The sequence below is a fragment of the Arachis ipaensis genome, chromosome B03 (genome assembly GCF_000816755.2).
Source record: "Arachis ipaensis cultivar K30076 chromosome B03, Araip1.1, whole genome shotgun sequence".
Lineage (NCBI taxonomy): Eukaryota > Viridiplantae > Streptophyta > Magnoliopsida > Fabales > Fabaceae > Arachis > Arachis ipaensis.
The window spans coordinates 22,266,771-22,275,992 of record NC_029787.2 but is presented as its reverse complement, the minus strand read 5'-3'; the positions used below and the strand labels follow the sequence as shown (position 1 = coordinate 22,275,992).

At 38.1% G+C, this 9,222-nt stretch overlaps 3 long non-coding RNA genes across 4 annotated transcripts; 1 reads left to right on the top strand and 2 right to left on the bottom strand.

The window, feature by feature from the left end:
- On the bottom strand, nt 3,488-4,142 carry LOC110269597. Its single transcript, XR_002358369.1, has 3 exons — nt 4,090-4,142; nt 3,910-4,005; nt 3,488-3,786 (listed from the first exon to the last, which is right to left on the bottom strand). It is a non-coding gene; the product is annotated as an uncharacterized LOC110269597 (long non-coding RNA).
- Nucleotides 4,822-5,322, bottom strand: LOC107634486. Its single transcript, XR_001618936.2, has 3 exons — nt 5,283-5,322; nt 5,130-5,195; nt 4,822-5,051 (listed from the first exon to the last, which is right to left on the bottom strand). It is a non-coding gene; the product is annotated as an uncharacterized LOC107634486 (long non-coding RNA).
- Nucleotides 7,623-8,773, top strand: LOC107634236. Of its 2 annotated transcripts, XR_001618805.2 has the most exons (3): nt 7,623-7,920; nt 8,212-8,349; nt 8,683-8,773. It is a non-coding gene; the product is annotated as an uncharacterized LOC107634236 (long non-coding RNA). The 2 variants fall into 2 exon arrangements; XR_002358998.1 differs by lacking the exon at nt 7,623-7,920 and having other exon boundaries at nt 7,927-8,349.

Below are 9,222 nucleotides of genomic sequence, written 5' to 3'. Positions count from 1 at the left end.
AAGATAATGGTCATTAATGGAGTAGAAAAGAAAGATGAAGATTGGAGTTGATGATTATTAGACATTTTATTGTTTGGGAGTTTGGTAGGAGAAAGGAAGGGAGAGAGATTTGAATACACTATGGGAATCATAAAATTCATTGTTTTGAATTGCTGAGGATGGTTTTGGTGTCCTTTGGTGGCAATTTTATTCGCTTCTGGGAGAAACTTTTGAACATTCAATTTTATTAAAGTTTCTTTCCCATTCTAAGCCCTTTCACTTTTGTCCTCCTAATTATTATTGAGTATTATCATCATTGATTATTATTAATATTACAATTATTAGCAATATTATTTATTTCGGAAAAGCTCTGCATACAAGCCATTAGGGCTTGTATGCTTTACAAGCTCATTAAACAATAAAACGAAAATACGCGTTGCTCCACATACGTTGATTACACGCGCTATATAAGATCCCGCGTATATCTAACTACCAAATATAAAATATTTGTTTCCTTCTTCGTTTTCGTTATTTTGAGATTTGGTTGTTCTTCTTCTCGCGCGTCTTCCCTCGTTCTTCTCCATCGTTCTTTTCCTCTCCCTTTCTCACTGGTATGTTCTTCGTTTACGTTACTTTTTTTTCTCTCTGCAACTCGAGCTTCGTTTTCTATTTTGATTTGTTGTTTTCTGAAATCAAAGTTTGAACTCGTTTTGAAGATAATGGATCATTCCACCTCAGATTCTCAGTTGAATCCAGGCGAAGTGGATTATGAATTTGAATCTAACGAAGTTCCTGAGGTTTGATTTACATAATCAATTTTCTTTCGGTAATTTGTATAGCATTGTGTGGTTGAAAAATTGCTGAACATTGACTGTGAAACTAACACGTTAACATGAATCTGTCGATTCAATGTATTAGTTGTGATTAATTACCTGAAATTTATAGCAGATGCTCGGGTGTAGATCAGGTCTTTTTTTGGGTGTATTTTTGCTAGAAGTGTGGGTGTATCTACACTACTGGTTTTGTTATTTTAATTGAGTTGTTGTTGTTCAGGTGTATTATATCAGACATGATTGGGTGTGTTTTTAGTTTTTGACATGGTGTATTCTGCAGCCTGTGTATTCACAGTTTATGGCTTTAAAGGTCATTGTGTAGTTGAGTTGTTGCGGTTCGGCTGTATCATATTAGGCATGATTGGGTGTATTTGAATCATATCTATGGGTGTATTCACAGTTTCTGACACGGTGTATTGTGCAGCCTCTATCGGTTGTTGATGACGAGCTTGTTCCGAAGGTTGGAATGACCTTTACCACCCTTGAAGATGCTGGAAAATTTTACAGGAACTACACCAAGGCTGCAGGTTTCTCTACAAGAGTTCGGTGCACAAATAGGAAGGGAAATGAGATTAAGAATCAACTGATTACATGTAGCAGAGAGGGAAAATGGAAATCTAAAATATCTCCGACCGAGAAGACCAATCCTACAGCCGGTTTAAACTGTCCTGCAAGAATTTATATACACACATTGAAGGATGTCGGTGCTTGGATTATTTCAAAGGTTGTGCTTGATCATTCACACCTCTGCTGTCCAAACAAAGCAGAGATGCTCAAACAGCACAGGGAACTAAGCATGTCCATTCGTTGTACAATAGAGAATAACGAGGAGGCCGGTATCAGACCAAGCAAAACATACCAATCATTTGTTGCGGCTGTCGGGGGTCATCGCGAGTTAAATTTTATCGAAAAGGACGTGAAGAATTACATTACGAGGGAAGTGCGGAATGTTTCCGAACAAGAAGATGCAAAGGAATTCGGGAAATATTTATTAAGAATGAAAGAGAAGAATCCAAATTTCTTTTTTGAGCTCCAACTCGAAGAGGATCAATCGATTAAGCTCGCTTTTTGGGCCGATGCAAGAAGCAGAGCCGCCTTTGAGTATTTCGGAGACGTCATTTCATTCGACACCACCTACAATACAAACAGGTAACAAACTGCCCCTGTTTATGATGCTAAATTATTTTATTTTTACGAATCCGCATCAGAGGTATATATTGGCTGTTTCATTGGGTGTATGCGAAGCATTTGTTAAGATGTAACTAATGATTTTGCATTCTGGACCATGGTAATTTGTTTCAGGTATAATTTGGTCTGTGGTTCTTTTGTCGGGGTGAATCACCACGGTCAATCAACACTTCTCGGATGCTCTTTGATGAAGAACGAAGAAATTGAATCATTCAAATGGTTATTTCAAAGCTGGCTTCGTTGCATGGGAGGAAACGCTCCGAAAGAGTTTCTAAGCCAAGAAGCAAGAGGTTCGACCAATTGGTTTTTCGTTCGCAAAATATTTGCGAATTTGCCTCCGAATCAGAGGAGCTGACTGCAATTCTGCACCGTGCGTACGATAACGTCATGGCCGAGATGGAAGCATTAAAAGCCAAAAGGAAGGGGACATCTTCTTTATCCCACGAAGACGCCAACTTGGAATCCGTTAACGAGCTTCAAAGCCCGCCAAGGATTCGAACAAGAGGACGTCCAAAAAATAGGTTAGGTTCAAAGTTGGACATGAGCTTTTTTGTGTAGCGGGTCAAGTATATGACATTTCCGCTTTGTTTTATTTATTAGCCATAACCACCAATGCCCCGAGTGGCAAACAGGAGCAAAAATCTGAAGGATTGCCACATTTCAACAGTGTGTTATTTTATTTGGCATATAAGTAAATAAGCGTACTAACAAATTTAGCAAACGAAAACTTACATATGGATGCGAAGTTAATTTTTTTCTATCTATGAAGGGAATGAAACTCGGGTAGGCTTCCACCCTGAATTCCTTTTTCGTTTTCGGTGATACGAATTCCCCCTTTGGGTGATCCGAAAGTGCCATGCACTGCAAGAATTGCAAAACAAGAAATGAAATACTAAACTTACACCCAATTGAACGTAAAAAATACAGCCAAATCAATACAGAAAATACACCCAAAGTTCGTAGAAGTAACACTTACCACAATATCGGGGGGGGGAGACAGTATATTTGTTCTTAAAACCTCTTTTCATTTTTCTGGTTGAGGATGAGGCAGATGGCAGATACAATCTAGAAATATATGCCGAAATCAATTTTACATTAATAAGCATTGCAATTGACTTTGGTGTAAAAACATTAATGTTATTCTAATATTACCTGAGATTCTATATCACTTTTTGCCTGGAGGGATACAAGGTGCATTCTCATCAAAATGTATTCTCCTTGGCCAATCAGAGTGCACATTTCCTCATACTCGTTAGTATTGCCATCTGCATCTTCCTTCAGTCTCGTCCCCCAGATGTAGCACTTTTGTTTCATATCATCCGTAATCTGATATAATCCCCCAGGAGTTCGAAACTTTGCAGAACTTTCTCCCCTAGTCTCCCTCTGAATTTGTGGACTTTTGTTCTTCCCCTTCGCCGCACTGCTTGCTATTTTTTGGACCAAATCGTCCAATTGTTCTATCAAATTTGCAGATTCAGGAGATTTTGCCCTTTCTGTCTCCTGCGTTGACGCCCCCTCCTGGCTTGAATCAGTCAATCCAAGGCTGAATGATGGCACCCCTGGATCTGTTTTAGGAACATAGGATGCTGTCCGTGCCATCATCAACAAGGCAGCAGCGTCTTCTGCGTCTGGATGACCGCGTCATCATGTATAAGAATAAGAATAAGAATAAGAATATACGGATGATAAGCAAAGATTGATTTTAGTCTGATGAACTTACATTTTAGTTGGAGCTGGGGGAAGCGTGGGTGTGGTCTCTTGAAGTTGTTGGGGGGTTTCAGGAGTGCTGCACAATTACAAAAAATTAATCACGGCGTAAAAAAAACTAATCAGGAACAATATACACCCAAACTGTTAGCAAATATACACCCAAACTCTAAACAAATATACACTCAATACTATTTCTTACGTTTCTGTAGTCCCTTCAATCTGTAGCATAGGTGTTGGTTCAAAATCTGTCTCAGTGGTTGTTTGGGATGCCGGCACAAAAACCTGAATCGGGACTCTAAACAAGAAGAAAAATGAAAGGTTAACAACGCCTTTGAAAAATAATAAGGTTATAAGGTTGAAATATTATTGGAAAACTCACATTGCAAGCGCTTCCGACGGTGTCTGTTCCCTCACAACCATCATATTCGAATCAGACGGACTCAACCTAAAATACACCCAAAGAAATTCAAGAAATACACCCGAACAATTCAAAAAGAAGACAGGCTTTGTTTTTTTGAGAACTTACATACTTGCAGTTTTTGCTTTTTTTTCCTGCCTTTTTTTTCTTGAATAAAATAATAAAGGATTTTTTTCTAAAAAAAATATATACAGAATTAGGAGTAGAAGGGTAATAGAAGAACAAAAGTAACGGTTATTTGAAAGAGAAATTACATGCTCTGTGACGGCTGGTTTACACTACTCTGTTCTATGCGCCCTTGAGAGGAAGGACCATCACTTCCCAAGTTCACAGCCGGCATTCTAAAACAGATCTCATGTTATTCAGACAAAATAAGATACAGGTATAAAATACACCCAAATGAATGCACAAGATACAACCAACCGAATGGACAATATACACCCAACACAACAAACTTAATATCCCAACTTATTAAACAACATACACCCAACTTGATCCACAAAATACACCCAAATGGTTCCACAAAATACACCCAAATCATGATAACAAGATTTTATTAAATAAGAAAGCTTCTTACGTTTCAGACGTCACATAGCGACCTTCTGTCGATCGCAGGTCAGCTCGGTTCTCCCTGCGAAACAAGAAACAATTATTAGCAAACAAAACACACCAAAATCTGAAATACACAGCCCAGCAAGACATACCCCTCTGCAGCAGATTTATCAACATTTTTCCTTAACCATTCATCTAGTTCGTCACTTGATATTTCATATGTCTCACTACATTCATAAAAGAAGACGTTAACAAAAATAATTACGATGATAGACGGTAATATAGCTTACGATGTACTGTACCCGTCAAAGTATTGATCTTCTTTAGGAGGTGAATCCTCTACAACAACTTTTTTCTTTTTTGGTTGTGTTCTGGGTGGAAAAAAAAGAGTACCAATCAGAAATAAAAAATTAATTTTATCACAGAATATTATGCAAAGAAGTGCTTACTTTTTTGGTGTTGTTTTTGTTTTTTTCTTTTTCTTCTCCTTCTCTGCAGGTGATGATTCTTCGCTCCTATAAGTTAATAATAGACACTTCAGTTAATACACGAAATCTTTATAATGAAGCCAAAAGAAAGGAGTAATGATTTCAGGACATTACTCATCACTTGGTTCAGATTCAGATTCTGAATCAGAATCTGACTCCTCTTGCCTCTGCTTTCTTTTTCTGGAGTCCATTCTGGAAGTCAAACAATCATTATTTAGAACATACTAAAAATACACCCAAATGAATTCACAATATACACCCAACTGAATATACAATATACACCCAACGCAGCAAACGAACACACCCAGCTTAATAAACTACACACAACCAACGTGATCAACAAAATACACCCAACTCGAAAAAGAAATTACACCCAAGTATGGTACTTACTTTTTTCCCTTTTTGCTGGGGTGTTTTCTTCCTGAATCCTCTGAGTCTTCTTGAGTCTCAGACTCAGAGGTAGAAGTGTCATTGTCAGTAGTTGTTTCTGTCTCCGAAGACGATGTTGGACTCGCCTTCCTTTTTTTTGTTTTTTTGATTTCTTGTTTCTTTTTCTTTTTTTTCTTTTTTTTTTCATTTTTTCTCTTTCTCTTGTCTCCGCCATCTTCACAATCCCCTGAAACATTAGATATTTTAGCTAGCAGCATTCAGGTAAATAAAATACAAGCAACATATTATGTTTACTTACCAAAATTTCCTCTCTTTCTGCAGTCATTCTTTCCACCAACTGCTCCTTAGTCCAGTTGGCAATCCAAGGCTTTGGTGGTCTTTCAGCCCTCTTCTTGCCTTTGTTTTCAGAAAGATGAAAGTATATTATCATCAGGGCAAAGAGGCAGCCATCAATTGCCTTCTTCTTCTTCTCTTGGTAGTCTGTGATGCCCTTGATCATGAAGGTCAAAACATGCCCCCCCCCCAGTTTCTCTCCGATATGCCGTCCATCTTAAAAATTGGGGCCAGGTGCACGGGTGATATTTTGTTTATCGTCGTTGGCAAAAGGAACGCCATCTGTATGTAGAGGATGAATATCCTCTTGAACATCAGGCGTTCCTCTTCATTGCCAACGCCGATTTCCATCATTTCATCGGTAAGACTTTTGAGGGTCTTACCCTGGAATCGTCTATAAATTATTTTGTCATCATCAGAAAGTTGCTTATACTCAACTTTCTCAGGAAACAGATTTCCTACAAAAAAGGAAAACAACAAAGTATCAAAGTCGGTTCAAATACACCCAAGCATCAACCTTAAATACACCCAAGCATCAACTTAATATACACCAATAATTTTGAGCTAGTTACCTGTTGCATTGATGCCAAGCGCATCACCTATTGTTTTTGGTGTTATTTGGAAAGAACCATATCCTGTCTTCAGTCTGTTCTCCCCAAGTTTGAAGTTGTTTGCCAGAATGTCAGATACACCCATTGATAACAGTGAGATACACCCATAGATATTATTCAGATACATCCATATATATCAGTCAGATATCAGTCAAACATGCTTCAATATCAAGCCACATTACAAGTTCAAGCAGTATACACCCCCCAATCTACGGAATAAACCCCCAAAAATCAACAACAATAGCAGGAGAACTTAGAACAAGAACGTAGAACGACGTAGAACTTAGAAGAACGACGTAGAACTTAGAACAGTGTAACAAAGAAGCAAGAAGTAAACCCTAGAAGAACGACGTAGAAGAAAAGTAAAATATACAGGAATCTTAACGAACTTACGTTGAGTATTGTTGCTTTGCTTCAGATTCTTCACGGACAGTTTGATGGTGTTTTGATGGAGGTTTCGAAGAACGATTTGTATATTTTGAACTTTGATTTTCGCTCGAAAATGGAAGAGTTTCCTTGTTTTCGAAGCGTTTTGAGAAGTGGAAGAAGTGGAAGAAGTGGAAGAGTTTCCCATACGTAACGGTTGTAGTGTTGAGCGCGTGATTTTGACGCGCCATGTTATCTCTCTTTATGCGCGTGGCTTCTATTTGGGCTGGGCCAACTTGTAAGCTTGTAAGCTTGTATGTGTAGCCCAACCCTATTTATTTATGTTGCGAGACAGTTGTTGAAGCTGAAAGTAATAAGTCGAAACAAACAGTAGAGAAGAGGAGTAGAAGAACATATAAGAGCAAATGATGAAAATGTAGATTTAGGAGTTAGGGTTTTATAATTGTGTATAGATCAATGGTTTAATTATTCTGCAGGTTTTTATAGTTTTACCAAATTTTCAATTAGGTCCCTATACTTTTTTTCTTTTCAATTGGGTCCTTAGATGTTAAATTTTTTTTTAATTTAGTCCCTATCGTGACAAAACCGTTTAAAATAACAGAATATTTTATTCAAAAATCGAATATTCTCCTAATTAAGTTATAATAGCTAATTAAACTCACTTCTATTTTTTCAAAATACCAAAATTACCCTTGCCATTTTATCCAAAAACAAAGAACCCTAGTCAGCCCTTGTTCTCTGAAGTCACTGCGTTTCTCCTCCGATCCATTCGATGGTGTCGTCCTCCATCTGCGGCGGCGGCGTCGGCGTCGTCGTCCTTGGCAGCGTGAGCGTCCATCGTCTTCATCGTCCGTCGTCCTTGGTCTGCGCTGCACTGCTCTGCGCTGGTCGTGCGTCTGCTCTACTCTACTTCCCACTGGTGGTGTGTCGCTTCTGTCGCGTTCGCTCGTCGTGGATCGCTACGCCGCTACTCGTGTCGCCACACCTCGCCGCACCTCGCCTTGCTGCCTGAAGTCTATCTGCCAAAATAGGTAACAGGTTAATTTTTTCTTTTGTTTTTTCAAAGTTAATGAAACAGGTTTAAGCAAATGAAAATTTTTATGATTTCTGAATTGATTTGATATACCTATTTGTTTAATTGAATTCTGAATTCTTTTGATACAATAGTTTGGGTTTACAATATGAATATATATAAGGGTTTTGTGAATTGATGAATTGACATATGAATTGGTTTTGCTGATTATGAATTTACTTTATTGTTGATGGTTGTTGCTGTGATGAATACCATGCTTCTTCTAACCACCGGTTCTGTTCTTGTCGAGGCTTCGCCTCATGATTTCTTTCGGGGTGGAGGTCGAGATGGGGAAGGCTTAAACTATCTTGTTCGCTTATTGATGAAGCTAAGATCAGAGTTTCTTGGCGAGTCGTCATCATCGTGCGAACAATTGAAGTTTTTAACAGTGCGTTCTATGTCTTCTTATTTCTGAAACAATTTATCTCTGTTCTTCATCTTTTGTTTTTTGGTATACAAGTCACGTCTTCTAAACTCGAACTGGCTTTACATGTATTTTGTTTGCAGTGATGCTAAAATTAGCTATATCTCTATTGTAACTTAAGCTCATCTGCTTTGCCCATGTTGTAGTATACTTCATGGATGTTTAGGATAATGAGTTGTATAATGAGTTGTATAATGAGTTGTGGTTTTGGCATGTTCATCTTTTAATTCATTTGTCAACATGATGTGTCAAATTTGTGTGAACCTTTTTATTTTTTCTTCTTCTTTCTTTTGGCAGCTTGTCTGATCAATGAGCATGATCAAATTGATCCATTTTGAGGGTTTGGGTGAGGCTGATTGGACATTACTGCAACTTTAGTCAGAGTCTATGTAGTTATTTTGTTGAGATCCTAGTTGATAATGAACTTGTCCAAGAAAGTATCCCAAACGACGATGTCAGCTCCCTGATGATATAACCCCTGATTTCAAGGTCGTGGGAGAAGAGTCCCAAGGTCTTAATGACCTTTCTTAAGCAGGCTTATCCATACATAATGATATTGAAGGCTTGATGTTTCATTCTTCTAAAGGAAGTAGATATATATTCAATGAGCAGGAAGAATTATCTCAGCAGCACATTAATGGCAATAACTTCTTAAATGACATCTTTGTTGAGAATGCAATCGTGGATGATACTAATTTGAACACTTTGGAGTTCTCAGCTTCTCTGTTCCCTGGTTTTGCTGCAGAAAGCCTTGTGATAGTGACATTGGTTTCAATTTGGACATTGGTTCAGACTTTGATTGAAGCTTTTGGTGGAAAGAGCTAACTTGTTGGGACA